We start from the raw sequence: 6,042 nt of genomic DNA on the forward strand, positions 1-6,042 counted from the left end.
TCTATAAAAGGAAGTTGATCGCGGTCTGCGATTCAGCCCCGAGCGGCTGGTTAAGCTTGCATAAGCCCGTCCACTGAGGAGCTCCCGGGGGACGCACCACTCTCGGCCAGCCACGGACCATCCAGGCAGCGTGCGCCAGTCATCGGGACGGCCATCGTTGGACAACTGCGGTTGCGTCGGACTGATGAAGTGCCCGGTGAATAATTAGCATCCATTCATGCGAAAATGCTTGGTCGGAAGCATCAAAGTGGTGTGTCTAAACGAAAGACGAAGTTAGAAAGAGAAGAGCGTGAAAATAAGCTATCAAAGATGAGAAAGTACCTACTGAATGCAGCTTGCGCGGAGCAGTATGATCGCTCTACCCAGAGTCCGTGTCAAACTCCTAATAGTACCGACTGTGCTTCTGTGGAGGACTTGCCAACTCCATCACCACGGTTTCCTGACAAGAAGCAAGGTTTTGACTCATCTTGATTGTCTAGATCCTGTGAAAACGGTGCCAACCTCGGTCGTCTATATTTCTGAGCAACCGACGCTAACCGAGCCCTGCCCTATTCCTGAGTCAGCAACGTCTATGCTACTAGGCCGGACCTCTGCCTCAGAGCTCCAGGTGTCCGGTCCGCCACGCCCGATTTCTGCTACTGCTGATCAACAGGTGCCAAACCTCTCCGATGACCCTCCTTCTACTGACAAGCGCCAGGAAACAACACTCCAAGAACCGACTCACTTCTTTCCTGTTAGTTTGGCTTCAATTAATCATGTTCCCACCCACAAAGTGTGCCTCGAGAGGACGAATGAGACGGCTTCTCGTTGCGGCAACAGAGAAGCACAGACACCCCCGCAGCAAGAGGTACGTTGCGAGATTCTCCGACCCTGCTAAGTGGCTGGACGTTATTACTCACAGCTTTCGGAGTGTATGCCTTGAGAAAGGGCCATTGTATTTTCAAAATCGGGCAGGAAATTTTCCGTCTTCCGAAAGGGAATACAAAACTCAGAAACGCTATTTGTCACCTCATCTTTTCGTGCGAAAGGCTGTAAATGGGGAGGCGTACGAGCAACACTGGTTAATGTACTCGGAGTTTAAAGGTTCCATTTACTGTTTCATGTGCAAACTATTTTCGATTTCAAGCAGCCCCAGTGCTTTCACCACGCAGGGCTTTTCTGATTGGAAAAGAACAGAAGAAAAGGTTTGCGCAGATGAAAATAGCGTCGAGTACCGGAATTACGTGGCAGCATGGCTCACAAGCTCTAACTCGAGCAGCACAATTGACAAGGAGCTGGTTAAGCATCTTGTCACTGAGACCGCTTACTGGAGAGAGCTGTTGAAGCGCGTAGTCGTTGTAGTTAAGCTTCTAGATAAGCGCAATCTAGAGTTCAGGGTCAGTGAGGAGATTTTTGGTTCACCGAGAAATGGCAATTAGATGAGAGTGCTTCAGGCCATTGCCAAGTTTGATACCTTTCTAGAGGAGCACATCAAACGCTACGGGAACAAAGGAAAAGGTCACCCATCGTATCTGTCGAAAACCATTTGTGATGAATTTATCGAGCATATATGGCAAAGGCTGTCAAGGAACGTCTCGCTGACGAAGTGAAACGCGCAAAATATTTTTCTTTAATTGTTGATTCGACTCCAGATCTTACTCACGTTGATCAGCTGTCAGTTGACTTACGATACTATTTAAATGGGAAAGTGTACGAACGCTTTCTTGGATTTGTTCCAATTGAATCGCATACCGGCTTGTATCTTTTCGATACCGTGATGTCCCTCTTGACGACCAATGACATCTCAATTGATGATTGTAGGGGCCAAGCTTATGATAATGCGAGTAATATGTGATGAAAATACAAAGGACTGCAAACTCAAATCTAACACCTGAATGAATTGGCAGTCTACGTCCCGTGTGCTGGTCATTTACTGAACTTAGTTGGCGCGTGTAGCGTTGACAATTGCCTTGAGGCTGTCAAATTTTCCCCTGTAATTCAGAGAATATGTGTGTTCTTTGCTGCTTCACCTAAACGATGGAGGTATCTTTTGGACATCATGGGCGGAACTGGCCAGCAGCTTGTTTTGAAAAGTCTCTCTGAGACCAGGTGGTCAAGACACGCTGAATCATGCAAGGCCATTGTGAAAAAATTCAATAGAGTCTTGTGTTGCCTTGAAGCTATATCAAAGAACGAGGATGAAAACGGTGACACTAGGAACGAAGCGCACTCTCTCTTCAAGAAAATGACAAAACTAGTGACTGCATTCATGGCGATTTTCTGGAGTGAAATCTTGGAGCGCTTTGACAAAACGAGCGTAGCACTTCAGAAACCAGGCATAGACATTTCAACTGCTGTAGATCTGCTGAGCTCTCTAGAAGGCTTTGTTAATTCTTTGCGACCTCTCTTTAATACCTTCGAAGAGAGAGCACGCACGCTAAGTACCAATCAATGTTATCAGGATGAGGATAAACGTATCGTTTTGAGTAAGCACCCGGACGGAAAAAGCGATAGTGCGCTACAAGGTAGAAAAAAGTTTATCGTAGAGACCTATAATGTTGTACTTGACAGTCTAGGCTCGGCTTTGCGAGTGCGAAAGGCTGCCTACGCTGAAGTCTGCGAAAGGTTCGGATTCTTAAAATTGCTGACAAAAGTTGGGAGCGAGGTCTCTCTGGCACAGCAGGCTGAGAAGTTGGTGAAAACCGACCAGAATGATTTGGAGCCAGCGTTTCCCGCTGAAATTGTTCAGTTTGCGAACTTTCTGCGCAACTGTGTGTGCCAGGACACGAGTCCCCTGAGAATAACGAAGTCGCTGCACGAAAGAAAGCTTATTGATGTATTTCCGAACCTCTCTATTGCTTTGCGAATAACTTAAGCATAACCGTGGCAAACTGTGAGACCGAACGATCGTTTTCCAAGTTGTCGCTGATAAAAAATCGCTTTCGTTCGAGCCTCCTTGACAACAAGGTGAACTCGCTTGCTAACATGTCCATTGAAAGTGACCTCCTCCGCGATCTATCCTTCGAACAGACTATATCTGATTTCGCCAAAGCGAAGGCGCGAGAGACGCCATTTTAAAAAAAGAACTGTTTGCGCTATACATGAATAGTTCCAATAAGTTCGTTGTGTCGCCTCCCAGCCTCCATGTTGCCAATGAAACGCTGATCACTGTAATTCAAGATATGCAAATATTCGTTGTTCGTCTCTTGTTTGTTCTTGTGATATTTAGCGTGCTTATAAAGAAGGGTATTTTTGTTGTTTTTGATAATGCCACGTTTATTTATTGTCGTCGTTGCTTGTCTTACCTTTAACGAAAATATCTTCAAATAATGTTTTTTAATTACGATTGATAATTTTCATTGGTACTCTAGTGAATTTTTATGGTGTTTGTATTGCCTTAAGTATTGTATATATATCTATTGCATATTTATAGAGTAACGTGTATAACGATTACAGCAGTTTGATGCTTGAATTTTAGTAAAGATTGTTCTGGATAGAACCATGCGTCCCCCCACGGGAATAAACTTAGTGATGCAAACAAAGCCTAGCTTCGGAAGGATCGACATCTGGGCTGTGTTGGCTTTTTTCTACGTTCTAGTTCGTCTTGAGTGCACTAAACTTCTTATTAAAGCCTAGCTTTTGCTGAAAACAGAATGCAGATTAATCACAAAGTGAACATATGTGTTGGTGTTTACAACAGCACGCGTTTCTAGCAAGTTTCCTTGTTTTCCTTTTAATAATAATAACAATAATAATAATCCGGTTGTTCGCAATTCGTTCTTTTTCATTTGGTGGAATTAAAATGAAACGTGTCATATTTCCAGTAGCGTAGCAGGCGACAGGGGAGGGGGGGGGTTCACTATAGGGAAAGGGGGCCTGCATGCGCATTAGCCCAGGGCCCCCATTTTTCTTAATCAGGCCCTGGCCGCATTCTTTATCATCTGCCGCTGATATCGCCATCACCGAGCCAGTTCGAGCGCTTGGACGCACTGAACAGAAAGGGACTTCGCTTGGCGATGGGAGTTCCTCAGGCGGCTTCAAACAAGAAGGTTAATAATGAAGCGGAGTCTCTTTCACTCCGTCTTTTCGCATCTCAGGCTTTGCTGATGCAGCTTTCAAGGCTGGGTGAGTCCCTCGCAGGCGCGGCACTTCTTTTTCGGCGAAGAGCAAGAACTCGTTCTCATTTCCACGCGGCGCTGAACACCTTTCGATTTTTACTATTGGAGTGGCCTAAACAGAGTCGCCTTGACCCGCCATGGTCTTTATAGGACGTTACGTGCAGCCTCAGTGTACCCCTTCTACCAGCGAAACGCACCATTCCAACTGCCGAAGCAAAGTTTCTTGTGCTAGACCACTTGAGCACAGCGTTTCAAAGCCACCTACAAGTGTACACAGACGGGTTGGTGTGTGTACAAACAGACAGCTGCGCTGCGGCATTCTGCATACCCTCCCTTGATGTGTCCTGGTCTGGCCGCCTGGATCGCGTAGTGTGGTCTACAACAGCAGAAAGTCCCGGCGTTACCGCGGCCTTGCGAAAACCACGTACTTATTCCGTACGTGACGTCGTGGTGTTGATGGACTCAACATTATCGTTACAACAATTAGACCGGGCCCTACCTCGAGACAAATTTCCAAGGCAATCTCTGGCGCTGATCAAAGTTTTAATGAGCAAGGGATTTACCGTAAAATTTCTGTGGATCCCATCTCATGTAGGAATTGAAGGAAATGAGAAAGCTGACGCTCTTGCACGCCGGGCACTGACATGTGTCCCAGATGTTAGAGCGCCAAATATTTTTAAGAATTCTAAGAATGTAATCCGCAATCACTTTAGGGCGATCTAGGCTCCACACCCAGCCTGTGTGATCCATGTACTTACTAGGGAAGAAGCAACGCTGTTGTACCGCATCCGAACCATCTCCGCGTACACCCCGACTTGGTCACTCAAGACTAGACAATGCGCTTCCCCGTTCTGTGCCTTCTGTGGTGAGATCGCCGACATCGAACATTTCGTTTGGATATGCCCGTAGTTCGACACGGAAAGGAAAGCGATGGTCGACAGCCTGTAAAAGAATGGCATTCCATACAGGACCTTCGAAGACGTCGTTTTCCCCGGAGGGCCTGCTGCAATCAGGAAAAGGGCGCAACGACTTCTGATTGCCTTCAATCGAGACACAGGGCTCTTCGACACCTGGTGACACACACTGTGACACTCATAGGAGGCTCAGACGCAACAATTTTCGGCTACGTATGCCAGGCTAACCCCGCCTGCTGCAACACCACCACCATCACCACCAAAAGGAAATTTAGTCAATTTTGGTCTTAGTCGGAATCGAACCCGGGCTTCAGGGGTGCGAGACGACCACGCTTCACCGACGCCACGGCGGCTTTTTTTTCTTTAATACCGACATGGCAACATTCGAAACAAGACATACAAACAACACATGACAGTCACGATAAAAATCTCTGCCACTGATTGGCTGACACGGGGGCTAAAAACGCTCGAAGCTGTTGAAGGTTTGGGTTTCCATGGAAAACTTAAGTAGGGTACCACGAAAGCGCTTATATAAGGACCTGATAGACGCCACGTTGCCGGTGCCATTGTATCGCTCAGTGTTCTGCATTGGATCTGAAAAGAACGAATGCCAGTACGCCCGTCGGTACAGTCTTTCTTTATCTAGCTCCACACCGTTACTTCACCTTTTAAACCGTGGCAAGAGGAAGGACATTTTGTGCCTTGGAGCGTCAACTGTTTACTATGCTGAAAACCCTAAATAGTTGAACACACATATCTTGACTGCTGGGATGCTGTATTCCGTTGGGATATCTTACAGAGAACCTTAAAAAAGGACTTGCCGACTACGCCATACGAGATTCGTTTCTTGCCTATGCTAAATGAAGACACTGTACCGTATTACATGTTCATGCTGTTATCCTTGCATAGTTTATAGAAAACTAGAATGGCCGTGAGACATGCTGAAATAAACGCCCGGCTTGTTAGAGAACATTTCATCGAAAGCATTTGCTATATTAAGGAAATGTATAATTTGCGAAAAGAAAAGCCAG

The sequence above is a fragment of the Dermacentor variabilis genome, chromosome 6 (assembly GCF_050947875.1).
Source record: "Dermacentor variabilis isolate Ectoservices chromosome 6, ASM5094787v1, whole genome shotgun sequence".
NCBI lineage: Eukaryota > Metazoa > Arthropoda > Arachnida > Ixodida > Ixodidae > Dermacentor > Dermacentor variabilis.